The 22688-nt window shown below is 36.3% G+C and overlaps 1 protein-coding gene across 9 annotated transcripts in view; it reads right to left on the bottom strand.

The window, feature by feature from the left end:
- LOC113482589 (cytosolic carboxypeptidase 6-like) overlaps positions 1-22688 on the bottom strand; it is a 969074-nt gene that overhangs the window by 733334 nt on the left and 213052 nt on the right. The window contains exon 1 of one of the 9 annotated variants that reach the window (XM_026853358.1): positions 5646-5652. The exons of the other annotated variants lie outside the window; for them this stretch is intronic. The gene's annotated coding sequence lies outside the window, so the exon portion shown is untranslated. Of the gene's footprint in view, positions 1-5645; positions 5653-22688 lie in introns of those variants that run through there. 9 annotated transcript variants of the gene reach the window in all.

The following is a 22688-nucleotide window of genomic DNA, read 5'->3' as shown; positions in this document are numbered from 1 at the left end:
GAAAAATATAAAGTATATGTTATAAAGTTCATGAAACTATAGTTATAGCATGTACCCTCTTTGTTTTCTTTTGCAAAATTAATAATCCCTTATATTTTTACTGCAGAGTTAAAATACTTTTTTCCTGCTCTTTCTAGCTGAATCCTTTTACAATACTGCAGCATTCACACAATACACTGATTTCTATACGAAAATGTAATTGATATGTTAGTATACACTGGAATCTTAACATTGACAACCAGTAGCTTGTGGTATTGATTTGAAAGAAAATGTTCATGATTTCTTCAGTACTTCAGCATGATTTCTTCTGTTTTCAATTTTCACTACCTTGAATTCTGCTCCAAGTGTCCAACTCCCGTACTAACAGACTATTCAAAGTTTTGTGCTTCAGAAGAAAACCCAAGGGTAAATAGAAGGAAATTTTATCTACTTCCTGCTTTTTTTTGTGTACCTGTCTATTTGACATCTAGAATCAGATCTCAGAACTGCCTTAACCAACAACTGTAACAGTAAGGGGATATATGAATTGTCCTCCCAGCTTTGAAAATCCCATTCTGAAGCTGAAATGCTGAATGTTAGATTCAAATTATGATCTCTGTCTGTTTGCAGAGATGATTCGCAGTGTGTGAATAAACATATTTTGGCGGTATCATGAACAGAACAGCTAAACAAAAGAACTGGGAGGATATCAATAGGAAAGTTAAGTGTCTTAAAGCAAAGTGCCCTGTGCTGCATTTGTGTAACACGGGCGTCATTCCTTCCTGGCACTAACCCCCACTTGAGGGAAAAAAAAAAAAAGAAAAACAAGCAAGGATAATGCATCATTACTGGGACATGCAGTATAACTGCAGTCCAGCTAGTCAGATCTTTCTGTTTTCAAATGCCATAGGTTAAATTTACATCTTGTCCTGACTGAGGTTTAAACGTGGATAAAGGAACATTCCTATTCAGAAAAGCTCTCAAACACATAAATATTTAGCCTCACTTTTAAGTGTTCCTAGAGACTTAAAGTTAAGTAAACATTCACACTTCCTTCCTGAATAAGGGTGGATTTCTGATTCAGGATTTAAGACAGTCTAGCAATATGGGAAAAAGATGCTGGATTTGCCAAAATCCCATAGGCACAATTTATCCTTAGCAACTGATCACTGTAGATTGGAAGTGACGTTTCTGCAGCTTTGGGATGCAGGAACATTTTTACTGCCGTTACAGATCAACTTTAAGTGTAATATTGTTTTGTTAGTTTATGTAAATCAATCTGAAATGCTGGATGAATAAAAGGAATTTGAAAATGGATCACTCATCTTTATTGGCTTTGAAGTACTGAGGATATGGTACTTTGCTGAAATTATTATATTATATTAAGTTATAAGAAACATCGCTCAGATACTGAGTGTCTGCACAAATTCTGGTAATTTTCCACCAAAAATGAGTCTCCAAAAAGAGATAAATATGGTACGGTGCTGAACATCTTCTCTAAAGAAATCGTATTATATATGGCCAAAGCCCCTTTCAATAGCTTACAGATTTGATTTTACTTCATCTTACTTCCAAAAGCTGGTGTAGAAATCTGCTTTGAAGTGCTCTCTTGGTAAAGAAAACATCATCTCTAATTGGTTGCTTATTCTTCTGCAAAGCAACAATAACAGCAGACTACATCTATGAGGCTACTACAAATGCTCTGTGCATCTTAACAGGTAAATTCTCCACTCTTTAATGTGCCAGTTTGATGGAATACTCAAAGTTGCTGAAAACCCTTCTGGGGAAATGTGAAAATTGATAACATTGCTTCATAACATAGTGTTTTAATACAACATCCCAATATTAACCATAATGCTGCAAAAGATCTTTAACACTTTATGTTGTTCAACTTTTTCCTGTTGGAAAAGGCTCAAGAGTTTTTTGGAAACAATATGTAAATATAATTCCTTTCAGATTTCCTAGAATTTTAAAATCGGAACAGCAGAAGATACAAAGTAGCAGCAAAAAAGGCTGCAACTGAAGATATGAGACATTTCTCAGTTCCCTTACGAAGTAATCACAGCTGATCATCTTTAGTTTTCCAGAGTATCATTTAAACTCTAAGCATAGCTTCCCCAAACACTACTGCAGTTTACACTTATTTTTTTTCTTTTTTTACTGCAATGCATATGACAAGTCTTCCTTTGGTTTTACTTAAATCTCTAGTTACCACATCATGAACAGTGCTCCAACAGCCAGACTACAACCATGTATCACAAAGCCAAAAGTCTACAAAATATACTTTGGTGGCCAAGCCTGGGGAGGGGGAGGAACCTCCTTATCACAAGGGAGGCAGGAAAATATGAACAAAAACCCCTCCGTGCAGTCGCAAGAGTAGAAGTCTTCCAATAAATAAAAAATACTAGTATGAGCTTCAAAAATAACAAGGAGTTTCCCACAAAATTGGACCAGCGCTCTGTCAACAAAATGCTCATTACATGGGAGAATGCTCCTCTGTGCTCCTTACACACTTAACACTGAATTCAGCGGGAATTTTAGATATGCCAGGAATGAAGAGTTAAGCTGTAAATGTGACTGTGAGAAATAAAATGGTGATTCCAATTTGGGGTGTCAGCTGCAAGAGGAGCACGCAGCATGTCTGAAGAGGGTAAAATACATGGATTAGCACTGCCCTAGTTCTGGATCATTAGGGATTTCCTTGGCATAAATCAAAGCAATCTAAATAGTGCACTCTCACCCCAGCTGCTGCGATCCTCAGAGTGGGAAAGCTGAGTCATTCGCTCCCTGTGACAGCACCGATTACAGACTTGGCCACCTAAGACTCCCCGAAAAGGCAAACTTCTTTCCTCAGGTGACAACTACAGCACAACACACAGAACCTGTCCACACCGCAAACTCCGAGCAGTATCTGTAGATAAATAATCCATTCACATCAAGCGGCACTTGTGCCTTCTTTAAATATAAAGACAGCTTAACAGTATTGTAAGTTTATTTGTCTATACCGTGGCAACTTTTATGAAACACTGACATTAAAATGTGAACAGGAAGATTTTTCCCTACTAAAAAATGTCCATCTTCCAAAAATGTACGGCGGTCAGGTACCCTCTTTTGGAAAGCACAATTCCTTTCCTCATGTTGTTCCTCACATCTCACATTTTAAGACTTCTTCTCCTTAAGTGACTAAAATAAATGCCTATAGGAAAAAAAAACCCACAACTTTACAGAACAGATTCAAATTTTGTCCAAGTTTGTAACTCTATTATCCTAACCATAAACCAGATTACATGATATTTTACTAGAACGCTGACAATTCTAAAACCTATTAAAAATATGAACAAATCAATAAAGATAAAGCTGAATTATATATATAAGGAACATTTTCTTTATCGAACAATTCTTATAGATCGTTTTGAAATAACATTGTTCTAGGCATGTGCCTGGATGATGTTATTGCTAAGTTTTAACATGATAACTATAGCAGTTTTGCATTATGTCCTTACCAACAGCAAACAAGCAGAAAAATTGAAAGACATTCAGATATAAACATATATGAAGACTTCTGCAAATAGCTTCAGGGTTTTAATCACATTAATAACATGTTTATTATTTTTAAAACTGCAAAAATGCAGCTGGAAGAAGGAAGAATGTCTTATTCCAAGCATAATCACTGTTGAATTACTGCTGAAATACTGTAGTTACTTACTTTTGCTGAGAAGACCTGTGTTAACTTATTAGATTTGGCAAAAAAATATGATCGTTTATATTTGCATGAAAAGTAAACCTCAGAAATGGTCTGGTAAATTTGAAAGATCTGTTTCAATGTTTATGAAAAAATTTTCTTTGCATTTCATAAATTGCTTTATATAAATACAAGATTATCAGAGTAAATTATAGTTCAAAACCAGAGCAGCTCTTGTCCTAAGAATTCAGTATTGCTGACCACAAATGGGGTTTAAGATTATTTTAATCTGAGTAAGTTTAAGTGAGCTAAAATGGTTATTTCAGCACCAGAATGTGTTATGTATTATGTATACGTAATTCTCCCAAAGAAATATACCATTACATATACAGAGTTTTCTTATGAAAAAGCCAGGGCAATTCAGTTGTTTTGCTTCTTTCGCCCCTGGGACGACCTCTCACAATAAGAATTGTCAGTGCCTTATTTATAATGGCAGATCTCAGGTTTGATTCTGGCAGCTTTTGATCTCTTGATGGCCCAAAAGCTTTCAAATACAGAAGAATCTGATGCTTTTTTGGCATCCTGCAGTGTGCCTAAACCTCAAAAGCAAGTTTTGGTCCCAGAAGTGAATTACTGAAGCTGTGTAAACAAAACACAAACGTCACAAAATGATGAATATCTCAAACAAAATATCTTTGTCAGAGAGATGACAACTTCTGATCACTTGAAAAGCATTTGTAGAAACTCTGCAATCTGCAAACAAACTTCAGGTTTGCAACATAAAACTAAAAAGTACATTAAAATAATCAATTATTAAAACCTCAAATATTCTTTTTTGACATCAATATAAAAATTCAAATATATCCACTCTTTTAAACATTTAGTCCCTTAAAAAAAAATTTCTGCGTGTTTCTACATCACAGAAATGCATATAACTGCCTAGTTACAAAAGAACTGTCAGTAAATGGGGTACAGGAGCTTCACAGAAAACTGTCTTCAATGAAGCTCTCGTATCTGATTTATTGAAAAAGAAAAGAATAAATTAGAGACAAAATATTTGATGTAATTTAAAAGAAATAACTTTTGATGAGTATGTGACAATGACAGTTATTTCATCCCTAGAAACCCCTTCTTGGATAAGACTATATTGATCAGTGAAGACTTCTAGACAAATGCAGAATACAATTGTCCTAAATTTCAAATGGAAGAATGTCTAGCTTTTTTTCTCTATTACCATGCCATTCTTTAACTTCTAGCAAACCTTAAGGGTTTTTTTTTTCCTTCTTGCGATGAGTGGAATGGAAGGAAAAGAGGAGGGAGAGGGAAGGGACCACACTAGGCTACATAAGGTGCTGGTTGTTTTTTTTTTTAATTTTAGCACCAAGATATAATAAAACTGGCTTGCCAATTTTCAGTTTTATGTCTCTCAGTGCTGCTTTAAGGTTGCAGTGGATGCCATAAAATACTAGATCTGTGCCTCACTCTATTAGGTATCATACATTACTTTTTTTTTAAGCATACTGGAAACGGAGATAAAATGTTGTAGACTAGTAGGCTTGGTACTGTAACCTTTTTATACTGGCTATAACTACATTAACATAAAGATAGTTGCTATAACATTGTTACTGGGAATCAAGGCACTTTGAAAATGTTCCTTATGCCAATCTATAGTGGAGCTAAATTAGCAATGAAGCACTATACTAGTAACACATCCATTAATTAAAAAAAATAAAAATAAAATAAAGGCACAACAAAAATGTGAGAATACATTTGGAAACAATTCAAAGAGATTGGGGAATGACAGCAGAGGATTTGTCAGACTAATGAAATTCCTTGTTCCTAACCTTTAAATACCTGCGTGTACAGTACAAGGCCCCATTCTGGCTAAATCTGCGCTGTTAGGTTTACAAAGAAACCTGCTAAACCTTTTGCATTATTGATCAGTGATGGCATGCTTAACCTGCACGTCCTATTTACACTCCACTTCTTTTACACTTCTAAGATATAACATGTCTTTTACTAAACAAGAGCTCATTTCATTTAAACCCCGCAGTTTGTGTTCTTCATGCATTTTAATGGTTGTAAGCAATTTAGAAGGTTAGTCTTTGAATAGTATATAAAACTGGCAATATTTATTGGTAAATAAATGTCTAATTATCATAATTTAGGAACATTTCCAATATCATTTTTTTTTCTAAATAAGTAGCTGGAAAATTATCCTCTTCATATACCAATGTTACTTCATATACCAATGCTATGCAACAACTTATATCATCCTACCATTATAATGAAGAGACTTGGCACCTATTCTGAACACAAAGCAAGAATGTTTTAATTTTTAAAAGAAAGAGGGCGGAAAGGGATTCAAAGATAGTCAATTAATTCCCATATTCTGCACAGAGTTTGTCTATTTACAAACCAATTCCACCTTTCCAAGGATAGTAAAAGAGTTGCTAGTACAGCACCAAAGACAAATTGAGATTACATGAGCCAGGTCTTGAAAAATTTATTGTTTCAAGACCTCTTAGGAACAATTCTGATTCCTTATGCCTGCTTCTGACTGTCTGGAGCAAGAGGATGCAAAGATCAAAACATCTTTAATATTAGGTGTGATTCAAACTCACACACTTCCTGACCAGAATCACATTATCTTAAAAAGTCCTGAAAAATATGTAGAGAGAAAGTTTCAAAACAGTTTCTCACTTTCCAAATCTGCTCAGAGCATTCATACCACAAGGCAGTTTCTGAAATCAGAAAAAATCATCAGCCACTTCAAGCAGGTCCTCCTTTGACATCAGAAAGTCAATTCACTCAGCTTAGCAGCATTCAATTCTCAACAACATTTTGTTCTGGGTCTCTGTCAAGTTATTCTAGGCTGTGAAATTGTCAGGAATGATGGATGACTATCAGCCTTCTGCTATCTTCTTTCCTTCTCCTTAGAGATTTGCGGCTGCTGACTGCAAAGCAAATTCCTCTTTTCTTTTTTTTTGCACAACATACCAAATGAACAACAGTAATTATGAGAAAGCCTACACTACAATTATTTTAGCACTTAACTTTGTATTGACATCTGTAAGAGACAGAGCTCTCTAGATTGATTAGCAATGATATAGCTTCCTGCCTTTTACTAATATTGCTGCAGTCATCCTTTACATGCAATTTTCCCAAAAAAAAACCCCACTGATTTTTTTTCTCTTAATATTTTAAATTACAAATTGAACTAATTACAGAAATTTCTAATACTTTATGAATATAGCATATTTTTATTGTAACAGTGCTTCAAACCTTGTAGTACTTGTAACATAATCAAAACTGACATAAGAGAATAATTTAAGGAAATTAAATGGGATTTTGTTGGGGAAGATGCTAAAGCTGCATTGTAGTTCCAGGTTGAAATCCTTACTTGAACAAATCCTGTTTGTCCAGCCAGTTGCAGCCCTGGTATATATAGGGGAAAAATTTACTGAAAGCAACATTAAACCTATTTGCACATTGACAGAATTTGATGTCAAGTATTTAAACCATTTACTAAAACTAAGTATAGAAAGAAACATCTGGTCTGGGGAAAAAAAAAAAAAAACCAAACAAAAAAAAAAAACCACCACAACAATGTAGGGAGGAAAAATGCAATAGTGAGAGAAAATAAACTGGGACATCCTTCAACCCCATGCCAATTATAATCCAGACTCTCATATTCCTATTGTATTCAAAATAACTGCAAAATTTATCACAAACAATTCTCCAGCAATAACATTACATTAATTAATCTCCATTACTCTCTGCCACATCGCTGTTCTGTTCAATTAGACATCCTATCTGCTCAGCTTGGTACACAGGGCTACATACACACAGTTAAATGAAAGTCCATCCCATCTTAGACAGTATGGTCAATCCTGAAAAATACAGATTCAGTACCTGTGAGGAAATCATTATCAGATATCATCATCATCGCCATTAACATTAAATTAAAACAAAATCAAAATTTCACTTTCCAAAAATCTTAAATAGAGCATAAAACATTTTTCCTCTCACCCATTAATATACCCCAGCTAGACAAAAGGCTTACATTTACCAGAAGTTTTTCCTGATCACATTAGATACACATGAGCTAGAAATAAATGTTCTCCCTCACAAGTTCCTATTATGAATCAGAAAACACTTGCAACTCATTGTGATTTAGAATTTACAAAAGATTAAAGTGGATGCATTTAAATTGGGTCATATTAACATAGAGATTTCCTCCTTGACCTTTTTTTCCTTTAAATGCACTTATTATGTCAAGTAGTTCTGTTTCTTTTAAATAAAAAGTGTTTAACTCATTAGACATTTACTAAAGATTTTGATGGGGTTATTAACTAATGTGCTACTGTCTCAACATTATCTTGTTTCCCTCAGATTTACTAATGGATAATCATTTTATTATGGAATGATTATCTATGAGTAAATCTAAACCAAAAGAAATAAACTACAGAAAAACAGAAACTCCTGCTTTCCAGAAAAACAAAATCTGGTCTATAATGCCAAAATTCAGCTCAGTGTCTTTGCACGACATTCTGCTACAGCCACCGGATTTGTCAGAATATTTTGAAGGTGCTATCATTTGATATGTATTTTTATTTGTATGAAAAGTAAGCTGTCTGCTGTACTGAAGAACTCATCAGGAAACCAGGAATGGTTTCAGCTGCTGTAAACATTAATTCACTTTCATGCTTCGACCTGTTGTGACAGAATTCTGTCATATCACTTACAAAGGGATTAATAAGTGTTTAAGCTGCACGGTTCACACCCACAAAAAATACCGGAAGGTCAGTTTAATCTTTATGAACCTCAATGTATAAAAACTTACTTCTCTTAGATTTAACAGAAATCCCAAACAAACAAACAAAAAAAAAAAAAAAAAAAAAAAAAAAAAATCAATCTTTTTCTGCAGGAGAAAAATGAATATAACCCCTCCTAGGAAATGTCCTAAATGTCTCCCTCAAAAAGTCATTAGCCTGAATCTGCGCTATATGGTAACTTAATGTCAGAAAAAGAAGTAACAGACGATAACAGTCCCATAATGAGATGAAATGCAATTTAAACAGTAATCTCATTACCTAAAAATAAATAAACCTCTTCTGCTTTACCTTTTGGTTTTAGCTTAGGCCTATTTGTTTTATCTCCATTTAGATTTCAACTTTAATCATATCTCAGAAGCTTTTACATAGAAGAACTGCAGCAGCAACTGGGTTTGTCTACAATATTTGCCTGCTTGGAGCTATTTACTCTAAAATTTCTCATTTGCTGCCAACTAGAAGGCTATGTCCAAAGCCATAGAGCAGAGATAAGGGTTTAAATCCCACTATCAAGAGAATCACCTTCTCAACAGAGCAGTTTGAAGCATATTTAATTAAATATTTATTTCCTTCCAATGCATTCATTTATTTTTCCTTATACCAAGAGTAATATCCAGATATGTGTATAAATAACTGTTGGATAAACCCTTTGTACCATTATATAACATAATTCTAATACTATTATCTTTCACCTTGTAGGAATGCATAATTTTTATTGGTTATTGTGTTTTCTTAAAAATGCACGTCTCAAAACAGACCTTAAATATTTGCCTGTATTATATTAAAAAATGAGAGGGAAGAAGAGAGAAAAAGGAAATGCATATTCTCCTTCATGCATGTAATCAGTCATATGCTGATAATTAAAATCTGCAACAAGGTATTTCCAAAAACAAAAGCAAAACCCTTACCACTCCACAAAACATTTCTGCACAAAACACTGTATAAACAGTATTTCAAGGAAGCCATATGAAACTGAAACAAAGACAAATTAACTCCAATTTCCCCAAAATCTCAAGTACAGCATATTTCCCCTCCAATCCATTAATATGCTCCAGCCAGACAAAAGGCTCACATTTACCAGGAGTCTTTCCTGATTATATTCTATGTAAGATATGTACCCCATATATTAAGTAGAAATTAATGCTTCTTCCTCACAAGTTCCCTTTATGAAGTAGGAAACATTTGCAACTTACTGTAGTTTCAAATTTGCAAGATGAGAGTGGGTGCCTTTGAAAAGGTCATCTTTTCTCTGTCATTCTCCACCCCTCTCCAAATTATTTTTAATATCAGAAAGAGAACATTTTCTATGTTAAATAACTATTAGCATGTCAAAGTTAATTATAATATCTCGGAAGCTGTGGTGCTCCTCTACACCACTCCACCATGTTTCAGTTATTCTCTGGCACCATTTTGCATAAGTACATGGCTTGGGACTTGTTGACTCATGTTTATAAAAACAAATAAGCAGTGACAACTAAAATAATGACAGCTAGAATATATATATATTCTATATATCACTATATTGGTTTATATAAAATAATATATAACAATTATAAATAATATACTATATATAGACCTATATAGACATAGACCTGCTCGAGTGGGGCCAGAGGAGGCCATGAAGATGCTCAGGGGACTGGAGCACCCCCCTGTGAGGATAGGCTGAGAGAGTTGGGGGGGTTCAGCTGGAGAAGAGTAGGCTCCGGGGAGACATTAGAGTGGCCTCCCAGTACTTAAAGGGGCTACAGGAAAAGGTGGGGAGGGACTCTTGATCAGGGATTGTAGGGATGGGATGAGGGGTAACAGTTTTAAACTGACTGAGGGTAGATTTAGATTAGATATAAGGAAGAAATTCTTTCCTGTGAGGGGGGTGAGGCCCTGGCACAGGCTGCCCAGAGAAGCTGTGGCTGCCCCCTCCCTGGAAGGGTTCAAGGCCAGGTTGGACAGGGCTTTGGGCAACCTGGGCTAGTGGAAGGTGTCCCTGCCCATGGCAGGGGGTTGGAACTGGGTGATCTTTAAGGTCCCATCCAACCCAAACCATTCTGTGATTCTATAATAGGATTACTAAGTAAAGAGCAATGAATCTTCAGGAGAAAGAAAGGTCACAGTTTTGGGTACACAGAACTTGTGAGATTTCTACGGATGTGGAGGTAAGAGGCCACCCTGTTGGGTAGCAACTTGGGGAAGACACAAAAAGAAAACTTTGTAACAGCTAATAATTTAAATAAACAGCATTTTACATATCATGTCATGTTCTACTCTATAATGTGTATTTCTACTGCTATCAGGTATTAAATTTAGTTACTCTAACTTGAATATATTTATGACCATTTTCAAAACTTTCTAATCCATCTTTTCTTTTAATAAATCCATAAAGCCCATTTACATGCATTACTGAATGAGCTGTTCTTTCTCTTGTATTTGAAGATAATAACAAATATAAATTGCACAAATTTTAAGAAATATGGAAAAAAGGGAATTCAAGATTGACAATCTCCTAGTTAAAGACCCCAGAAGCATGCATAGAAATGTACACGTCATGGTAATTTTCTTTTCAAAAATCAAATACTTTTTACCGAATAAAACTCCTTTCCTTCCTTTCCATTCTATCAGGATTTATTTTCAGATGAGTTTTATTTTAGAAAAAAGAACTTGTTGTAAATATGTTGTTGTAACCTATCCTTTAATTAAGGCATAATGTCAAAGTTGAGCAATGATCAAATTTCAGACAGCATCAGAAACAGAAAAAGTTTTGAAGCATTGTGATAGAAACCTAAGTAACATTTAACCAACTCCAAACTATGCCCATATTTTTTTTATTCTCAAAGAATTATAATTGCTCAATAAATTGAACAATCTTCATTTGACATATAACCAAAAAATTTTATAGATGGAACATTTTTTAAGACCCTTTCTAATACAGGATAGAAAGATAATTATTCAATGGACCTGCCTCATCCTTTTCATGTTTTAAAAGTCTGACCAACTGAGATATCAGAAATACTGCAAGAAAAAATTGCCAGGATTTCTGTTATGTGCCTACAAGTAATGATTATTCTGCTGTATTATGCAGAATATTATAAAAAGGGCAATAACTGAAAGCAAATATTTATTCTTATTTTGTTAGTCTGCAGTCAGACTGGTGCCTCTGTAAGTTAATACTATTAGCATTATCAGCTACAAAGAACAACACTCTCAAAGTTCAAAACGTTCGGTCACCCTCTACCTTTTATATTACCAGATATTTCTAAGACACTTTCACTTAATTCTTGAAAGTAATCAAATAACTATTTAGGGATGAAAAAGTATTAAAAACACTTCATATTGTTGTTCTGAAATACCACTAGCCATGGAGAAAAAAAACAAGCTTTTAATTATTTTTCCCCCAGCTGAAGAAAGGAGCTAGCATATTTTTGGCAACAAATGTTTCCTATCCAGATGTACTATTTTAGCTAGGTTGAATCTTGAAAGACAACACTATTTTCTTTCACAATCAAGTGACTTACGTGAATGACTATGCATAACATAGTTTGCTGCAGTCACTTTATCATTTGGCATAATTTCATAATTCTTAGCAACAAAAAAAGTTGGAAGAGTTATGATTTTGGAATCCCCATTAGAATCATATTTATGATCTGCACTGTTTCTTCTTCGGTTTTCATCTCACAGTTCCTGCTTGCTGTTATACTATTGAGGAGCATGACAAGGTCTTCAGCAAGTGGGATGAGATGCCACACCTGCCTGGCCCTCCTGGAAGTCTGCAAAACATGACACAGGCTCCCATTGCAATGTCTCCATTCCTTCTCCGCCTTCATTTCACTCCACATCTCACTGACCCACACAATACACTTCTGTGATGCTGTGATGCAGCCCATATTAGTAGTTAATGCCCATACTATAAACCTCTGTCAGCAGCCACTCCAGCCCCTATTGCCCTCCAATTTCTCAGAGAATTGCTACAATCATGAGAAAGAGCTATAAGAAAGTCTGTAGGAAGATAAAATTACAAATAGACACCGATATGGAAAGGTATAACAGAGTAAAGCAAACAAACACAAGAAAATGGAGAGTTTATTCAGGAGTACTCTGGTCACTGCGTGAACTGAGAGCCAAGAGCTGCTCCGTCATTGGTGTGCTGTGCATCCATGCCCTGTTGGGGCAGGTGGAAGATGGAAACTCAGCAACACCAAGGAGGAGCTCCAAAAAGCCACAGAGGCTTTTGCTAGCTTTTACAGATATTTTGCTGGCCAGAAAAGACCCTTGTAGGAAGCGAGCGTGCTAATGCTTAGCCTTGCAGTTTAAATCCCAGCTATTTTGTGTGTGTGTTGGACAACAAATAATGACTTTATCCTTTTAGGCTGTCCATGTGCTGCTCACAGAGTTGGTTTGTGCAGAGCTAAAGATGCCCAAACTAAAGGGAAAGTGACAACTCTATGATGACCCTCGTGTAGGTTTCAAGTGTTTGTGTACCACCATGGCATGTGACGTAATTCTGTGCTTTACATGCATTCCTGTGCTTAGAAAGCGTCAGTTCTGTGGATCACATTCCACACAGGGCGTTTTCATCCTAGCCAACCAGCAAAAGGGGCCAACATTCTCCATCCCTGGCTCTGGCCTCCAATTTCCTCTGTGAGAGAAAGGGCATCAGGTAAGGCCCCTGTTTTTCAGCTGGAGAGGGCAAGCTGAAGGGAGGTGGGAAATTCAGTAGGTAAAATAATTCAGCCTTATTCTGCAGCATCCCCAAACATCTCACAGTCATTCCAAACATATTGACACTCCTGGCATTGAAAGCCCACCATGTCCCCTACACCATATCCCCTTGAAAAACCTTACCGACCCTGCCAGCTCTCCCAGGGGCAACAAAATTCAATTTTGCCTACACTGCTGAGAAGACTTAAGCTGTCTCTGATATGAATAATAAGCAATGATCCCATTGGACTAAGCATTGTACAGAGACATAACAATGAGTTGGTCTCTGCCAGAAAAGCTTACAAGCTAATTAATGAAAAAAATAGGTTTAGTCATATCTGTAAAACAATGTAAAGATGTAAATGGGAGTCCCACGGTGATCGGTCCAGCATTGTATGAAGTGCTGCAAAACTTTTAGTCCAAAAAGGCAGGACTTGGGCACATTCCTGTATTACCTTAAAAATACTCTCCTAAAGCAATCTAGAAGCAGGGACACGGGAAACATGTGAAAGGGACATGTTGTAATTACAGATGTCTCTGTTACAGTCTGGTTTTTATTCATTAACTCAGCCCTAAACTTGGTATTTAAGCACTCTGTGATTCTTCCCCATTGCTACAAAATCAGCATGATCTCAATGAAGTATTCCTCCTTTATGACTTTTAACAATTTAACAATATGAAGATAATATAATCCAGTACCGTGTTGTATCCTCCCAGTTCTACAAACAGGTAGAGGTGATAACTCTAAGACGTGTGAACTGCACTTTTTATCTGCCTGATATTACTACTATTAACTGTTTCACTGTGGATAATTTTAGCACAAAGCCAAAAATCAACCTTACCTCTTCCAAGCCATAAAGAATACAGCTTCCTCAATGCTTCCTCATCCCCAGCAACCTTTTTAAATACTTTTTAAAATGAACTGATTGGCAAATCTGGAGCAGCAATGAAAGTGAACTATTAAATTCAATGAAATATAAATAGCTCAAGGTGCTACTAAGAAAAAGGGATGTACAGTGACACTTTAAACAGCAGCTTCCTTTCTGGGTGAAAATACCAGTTCCAGTGTTATCCCCAGTGGTAAGGTGTTTTAGGTACAGTGGCACAAAGCCTGTAGGATTCATTTGCAGAAGTCTCTGCAAGTGTTTTCTCAAGGGTTTACACCTCTCTGTCTGTACAGTTTACAGTGAGGGAAATTCCCAGGGCTATACCTTAGTGTCTCATTCTTTTTATTATAGATTCTGTATGGCCGCAGGCTCAAGAGTATCATTGCTATAAGTATCAGGAGGCCTGAGGAAAAGCTCCTTGAATAAACCCAGGTAAAACTCTGTCTAGACAAGAGAAGTGAGGCAGTTCAATTCACACAGTTCTGGGGTCCAAGAGGAGGAGTAGTGAAACCCAACTGTACCTCGAGAGCTCTGCTGACAGATCTCTGCCTGCAACTCAGCATCAAAATCAAGCTTTTTTGTGCTCTGTCAGGTGATTCGTTCTTAATTCTTGTTAATTCGTAGTTTATCTGTCACTGGGACAGTCTCTCTTTTTTCATACAAACTTTAAAATTGTACTCAAACTTCAGCTAAAGCAAACTGGCTTTCTGGAGAGCATATTAAAAATATCAGATAATGAAAATACATGCAATTGAAATGCGGTTATATCAGATCAGTTTTAAACTGTAGTCTTCACAATGCAAATCGTACGGAGAGACCACAACACTACTCACAAAGATGTATGAAAAGAATGTATCTAAATGCAGAAAATTAGGTATGTCAGTCTATTATTTCTATGCATAAGGGAAATGCTATTTTAAATTTTTTATCTACATTAATTATGAAGAAAAAAAAAAAAACAAAACAGAAAAAAACCCAAACTTCATTAAGAGGATGCTACTAGGAAAAAAAAAAAAAAAAGTCATTATTCATGAACTAGTCAGTAAACTGGGATGTTCTCTGCACACTGTCCAGTCTTATATTTATTTTTCCTAAAAGCTTCACAAATCAAAACTGAAAAAAAAAAAAAATCAGATAAGAGTAATTCTAAATTATGAAGGGGTTTCTAAATGTAACAAAATTTCAGAAAAATATGCACTAAATGACTTTGCAGATGCAAGGAGAAACAAGAAAATTCACACTATTCAACTGATCTCAAAACTCCTAATTTCTTATTTGTTGTAGTTGGTCTAGCAGATACACAGTAGCAGGCAACATAACGTTTCCAAGTGTTTTTCTGAAATCAGGCAGAATGGATCTCTGAATTTAGTGTCGATTTCACAGACATATGCCTTAAAAATTGAAAGCACTGTACTCTGACTTCTATTTCTGAAATTTCTATTTACTCTCTAATAGAATATTTTTAGGTTATTGGGAAACTCACAGATGATATTATTCTTATTTGACTCTTGAGATAAATTTCTGCAAAATACATAATTTACTATAAATTTATCTAAAAATATATTCAGAAATACTTGGGGAAAGTGGTCATCTTAAACCTCTGGAAATTCCTGCTGCTCCTTCAGGTCTGGAGTCTTTTGAATTTGCTTTCTGTTCTCAGAATATTTTTGATTACCAGGGTTGAACTGTTTAAAATTACTGTTCCGGTGGAGAACAGTTTCTGTGTTTCCAAATACTTTTATCTCATGTTTGTTTTCCAAAACTTTCAGGTTCTGTTCTACTAATTTTTCTCTGCCTGGATGCACAGCTAACTGCAACATAAATCATTTAAAGACATGGATTTATCACATCTGGAAGATTCTCTTCAGTAATATCTACAAGGTAAAACCTTTGCTTTTTCATCCACCTGTATTTCACATTTCCCCGTTTTATTTGGCACGTTTAAACTAGATGCAAAATATACTTTCTACTTAGTCATGAAATAACTGTGACAGGATATGACAGCTGTGCAAAATGGAGATGAAGACCTTTAAAAGGTTCACAAAACAGGATACTGGGACTCTGAGACACTGCTACCACATGTACTGCCAAGCAAGAGTCGATTAATAAAGATACTATGGCAGGAAAAATGTTTTCTCAAATTTGTGACACAGAGCTGAGGCTGGTTTGTCACACCGGGCACTATTAAAGGAGCGGTGTTCAGTCCCATCTTTCAGCCCTGATTCTGACACTGAGGCATTTTGTAACCTTGTGGCAAATCATACGACCTCTGTGAACTCCTCTTTTCACCTGCAAAGCAAAAATAGTAGCACTAACCTGTCTTCCCAGGTTGTTATTATTAGTCTTAACTAATTAATACCTGTAAAATGCTGGGATCATCAAATGAAACATTATTTATAAATGCAATTACTCCTATATCCCTGATAATGGATAAACAGGAAAGAAAATCAAAAGAGAGAGAAGAGCAGCTTCATTGCCAATGCATCAGCTTTCTCCTGTTGCTCACATTAGTTCTTCCTGCTTTAACCACTCTGTTTTTCACTTTTTCTACCAGTGGAACAAACTGTATCTACTTCATAAAGTCGGAGGTATATTTGCAAATGAAGTGACATACGATGTTGTGCAATGGTAAGTGGAAAGCTCCAAATAACTACTAAGTGCTAAGGTGAAAGAGCATCCAACCACAGGCAGTGCAACAGGATTCTATTCCTAATAATATTATAGCCAGGTGAAAAATATGTGGCTTAGATCCAAAATCCTGCAAGGCTTTGTCAGTCTGGGACTTGAGGACTAGTGGCATAACAGCAGAAGCAGCTCTGTGTTGTATCCTACCAGCTCGTTTCAAAGAGCCACTCGCACTGCAGATACTCAAGCAGAAAAAGTAGACGAAGTTGCAATGTGTGTTAAATATCAGAAAGTATAAAGACTGACATTTATCTGAAAGTATTTTTAATAATGGCTCCATTTCTTTACAAAGACTATTCCCAATAACACCTGCCTCCTTCTGTTATCCGGAGGAGGCATTTCTATGACTCTAGTGTGAAAAAAAGAAAAAAAGAAAAAAAAAAAAATTTGAGCAAGCCTACATGTGCTGCTAAAGAAAATGGTTTCTGAATTAAAACAAATCTGACATGCATTTTTAAAGCTTGCTTTGCCTAGATAGGTTTAAAATATAAGCAGCTTTGCCAGTAAATATGCAAGTAAACAACAGAGGAGGGCATGATAAGGAAAGGACCAAGTCAACACTCTCCTCGGAAAACGAGAGCCTACAATTAAGAAATAAGATAACACCAGGAGGCTTATCCCCATTTCAGTTGCAGATGTGTCTATATGATTTATATGTGAAAAACAATATCAAAACAAACCAAATCAAAACAGTCTTCACATTTATGGGGCTGTGAGTTTGTACTTTTCTTCAGTTACACAGTGATAATTAAGAGAAGACATTTGAAACACCCACTTCAAAAACGGAACATACTTAATATAGGGTAAGATAACGCAGAACTTAGTAAAGATGTCAGCTCAGTCTAAAATCATAATTACTGTGTACAACTTGCTCCTGAGGGGTTTTCCCAGTAGAAATAATTGCATTACTTCAAGTTCCTTTTATTAAAAAAAAAATTACAGATAGGCATAACATGTAATTTTGCAAACAAAAAATAGTGTTTTCCTTGTATTTCCAGATTTTATATTTCCCTGGCAAAAAGCTGCAGACTGCAGGGAAAACAGTAGCTTTCAGCTTGGAGTAAACTTTAACACTTTGAATCAGATTATATTTAAATTAAACAGCTGCACAATTAATGATAGAATAAGCAAACTTCCTAATTACCTGAAGTATAACTTTAATTTTTATGATTGTGTTATCTATAACCTGCCAGCTGGACTACCACTTCATTTCTGGCCCTCATCCTACCCAAAAGAAAATCTGGGGTTTTCTGAGGAGAGCAGTTGCAGAAGGGTGATATATTCCGATTGTAAACAGAAGTAGCATGTTTTGGGTTTGCATTAAAAAATATTACCTAGCCTTCCACAGTGCACATATCATCACCCCATAACTCTCATCAAACCTAATACTTTTGGTGGAATAATGTATTTTTACAAGAGATATCAAGTTGATCAAAGACTTCAAATGATGGAGAGGTCCATTATTTCCCAAATCAGTTGTGGCAAATGTTGAATGTGCCCCACTGCTGCAAATGTGTGCTTCCTTTCTACGGTCTGGATTTGTTCCCACTCGGTGGATACCCCTTTGTCTTTGGTCACTGGAGACCAAAGACATAAGCTGTCCCTAGCCCATGTAAATACTCTTCGTGAGTCAGAACAGTGTTTGTCACAATGGTCTTCAGGTCTTTGAACGCTATAACAATAAATCACCGTAAGCGAATAAAAATGGCATTTATGGTATTTATGGTGTTTTATGCGTGCTGCAAACACTGGTTCCTTCAGTCTCTTCAACTCTCTGTATCCCTTGCTTGCATTATGTTTGGCTTCCTTTAAAATGGAGGAAACAAAAAAACGCCACATTTCAATCCATCAGTTCCATCAGAAAGAGATTTCCTTTTATTGGAAAAACCTGTTCTTGTGGTTCAAAGTATCTACTTATAGAGATGTGTAGCACCTATGAAACCACGTGCTACATAATCTCTCCAGAAAAGTGGTGGATTCCCCAATATTGGAGACTTTTAGATTCAGCTCGACAGGGTTCTGGGCTATCCTGTCTAGACCTAGACGGTGCTTTTGTCAAGAAAGGTTAGACCAGATGATCCTTGAGGTCCCTTCCAACATGGAATTCTATGATTCTATGATACTGGATAATGGATTCTCTCATTGGATAATGATGGAAAAAATAATTTTCTCATTTAATTGTTCACCACAGAGGCTCTTATAAAATGCTGTAAAAGAAACCTCAATCTTTATAGATATTTCCCAAACTTTACACTCTATCAGTTACAAATCAGTCTTGATCAGGGGTGGGAGGAGGGATAAAATACCCCCCACCTTTACTTTAAAGACTGTATATCCAGTTTTTCCCTTACATTTGGAGTCAGGAAGAAAATAGTTTTCTTTTAAATGAATCAGAATTTACTCACATCCTGGTAATTGTCCACAGTCACGTTTTTCTCTAGTGAGTTTTAAGCCCTTGAGCCCACAAAAGACTTTTACCCCTCCTGTTTGAAGTAAACAAGGCTGAAAGTGGAGTAGAAATGCATCAGAACTGCTCATTGCATGTTGTAATTTCCACGCAATTAAAAAAAAAAAAAATCCTATATGTGCTATTAACACATTAATAATCCAAGATAAAATTATATAGTGAATCTTAAATTCATGGCTGTGAGTGCATCCATTAGGAATTTAGTGAGCACCAAAATGCAGTTAGCGTGCCCTCGTTTTCTTCTTTGCAACAGGATAATGTCAATCACCATGAAACTACTTGTAAAACAAAATTTCAAAGGGAACCTCACAACAACACCTCGGGCTCAAACACCCTTAAGCTTAGACAGAAAAATTTCATCTTGAAGGTTTAATCCAATTGCTACAAGTGGGCTGAGCACAAAGAATAATCCAAATAAACCGTCCATGTAGGAGGAGTTCACTTTTGGTTTTGAACTCTGGGCCTGTCTTCACAAATTTCACAAATCAGCTATGAAAACAATTCCATTCACAGTGTGAAGATTTCTAAGCTATTCTAAAACTCATTAAGTGTCTGTTAAAAGTCAAATCAATTATTTCCTCATAGACACCAAACAAGCTCTAACTGCATAATAAATAGAAGAAACACTATTTATTAAGTAACAAGTCTAATTATTTCCTGAGCAATCACATTCTCTTCCCCTTAGAAATATAATTTCCTTTGTTCTCCCAGCCTTCAGCTTCTTCCCCACTCATTTTTGTCTTCTTTACGAATTTCTTTGTGGATTGCTGTCTTGTCTAGATGTGGAAAGTGACTGAGAAAGAAAGAGTTGCTCTCAAGTTTCTCTCAAGCAGCTTTTTCAAGAAAGAGTATTTACACCCACACTTCAGAGCTGGGGAGAATTGGATAGCTCTTCATGTTTCATTTCCTCCCCAGAGACATGGCAGAGTCCCCATCACTGGAGGTTTTCAAGACGCAGTTGGACCAGGTGCTAGATAATCTCATCTATACTCCCTTTCCCACAAAAGGGTTCTCACAAGGTCTCTTCTAACCTGGGCAATTGTATCAATTTGTATTTTTTAATTAAGAAAATTTGTCTTCCTCCAAGCAGTAAGCCCCATGGCTTCTGAAATGCATACTAGCTCTGTAAGAACATTTTAAATAACCATATAATTGAAATGGCCATGGGGAAGGACGCATTATCTCTGGATGTCCTCTGTGCACAAGGCCATTGAGCCTACGTGGAGACCCACCATTGTTCAATAGAAGTTATTTGATAAAATAATGATGACAACTTTACTTTCTTTATCACAATCTTCCTCTGCTATTCCATCTTCATTTTAATTTTGAGTATTCAGCACTATATTTTATTACGCATAACTTGATTACGTGAAGACACTGTGATGGTATTACTATTGACTAGGATGTTAGAATAACCTTGAAAAACATAATTCTTTTATAACGTTAAACAATCCTATTAATATTTTTGACCTCTTCTCCCTGCTATCGCTACCCTCCGTGGACTCTGTAATACAAAAGTAGAGCCTAAATGAGAGCGATGAAGTGCGGTCTCTATATATATTACAAAAATATATGAAGACTCCACATATACATATTTCTGTATATGCACATATGCACGTTCACCTACAACTATATGCACAAACTACCTCTGCTCTTCAGTCCTGAAGGTCAACCTCCACGCGAAGGTCAACCATGGAAAGATCAGCTAATGCCAGATATTAAGGATCAGGTGGTAATCAACGTTGCTCACATCTGAAGAGCAGGCCGCATAGATGAACAGAGAGTTTTTCTCACAGGTGGCAAGCAAAATACCCATGCTCCCCTGCCTGACCTGTTCAGCCTTCAACAGCTGCTGTGTGGGCTAAATGGCTCACCAAAAGAGAGAAGCAGTATCACCTAAGACAGTGCTACAACCTTGAGATCATGAAGTCCCATTTTTGCCTCTCGGCTTTGGATTCCCTCCAGAAGGTCCATCTGAGTGGTGTGCAAGCCTGCCCAACTCCTTGCAAGCACAGCCCACCCCGAACCCTTTTCCCCATAGTCATTGCATACACTTGAAAATCATGTATGTACCTGAAAAACAAGCTACAATGGGGAAGGCTGATTTAGCTGGTAGAAGATAAATAAAAGACATATAATATGTGCAAAAGAGGTGTGCAAATAATTGATTTCCCAGCTGGACAGCTGAACAAAAATGTATGTCAGAAGGTCTGTTGTTTTCAAAGTAGTTTTTCTTTACCCTTAAGAAACTAACTGACTGACTGAAGTGTATTAGATCTTGATCCTAGAACTCGGGAAATCTCAGGAAGATCTCCACTGAATATCTCCACTGCCCTGAAGTCAAAAAGGGAACAGATTCCAAATTTTCCTTCCACCTCTCAACTGAGTGTCTAAGCTGCTAGGCTAGAGGTTATTTGCAGATGTAAATCCTCTCAGCCATTATTTTTCATTTCTAATGTGACAACATCCCTTATCCGGTCTTTTCTGATTGTATCCTCGCTCAGATCGTAGCTGTTCAAGAAACTGCTGCAAAGTTTGTTCTCCTAGCCAGCTACTTTGTCTATATTACTTCTTGAATCCCTCTACGGATTTTCATTTCACAGCTGCATCCAAGTTATTCACCTTCATTTGCACAAATCCTTACAGGCTCAGATTAAAACATGCATTTCAGTCATTTTGTTTCAGAAACTCTTCTTTCCTTAAAACATTACACAAATCCCAGCGCATTGTGTAGTCAAATTTGATGAGATGTAATGAGAACAAAATAATAAACCATCGCATTCCTAACCAATCATATTAAAATGATGCAGTGGTTAAAGAATTATGTACTGAACAGAGCAGACCACTGCTCTTCTACGCAAGTGTAAATCTGCAGTAATTTCAGTGAACTCACTGAGATTTACGTGGCTGTTCTTAGGGACAAAATCTGACCCACAGACCTTTGTGAAGTATATTAGGTCTATGAGGTTTTATAAGTAGGACATGGATGAGATTACATCACCTTTTAATAGAAAGACTGTTCTTAGAAGTGAAGGATTCTGCACTTGTTGGAGGGTGCTTGTCAAATGAGAAATAGGAGAGCAGGAGGGGCTGAAGAATAGCAGCCTTATGTCATGGGTAGTCTTATGAAAGGCAGCCTTGAATAGAGTGCACTATAAAGAAAGAATATTGTTATGTTTTCTGACAAGGATCTGGTTTGCTAAGTGATTCTTGAACTCCACAGGGGGACTTGTCTCTTCACCTTGATTTAAAAGAACGTACAAACAATACCACTTAAACTCAAAATATGCCCAGGCTGTCTTCTGATTTCACTGAAAGAATCTCAGAACCAGGCAAAACAGATGGTACCAAAGCCCTTTCCTTTAGCTAATACTGGCTGTACTTACAACTCTGAAAAGAGTGAGAGAGGTTTTAAGAGGAAAACCAGACCTTATGTTTTCATTTTTTTATAATTGTCAGGGTTT

This window comes from Athene cunicularia, assembly GCF_003259725.1.
Source record: "Athene cunicularia isolate RWA chromosome 8 unlocalized genomic scaffold, athCun1 chr8_part1, whole genome shotgun sequence".
In the NCBI taxonomy this organism is placed as follows: Eukaryota; Metazoa; Chordata; class Aves; order Strigiformes; family Strigidae; genus Athene; species Athene cunicularia.
The sequence above is the reverse complement of the archived record's forward strand: the minus strand, read 5'-3'. Positions and strand labels throughout refer to the sequence as shown.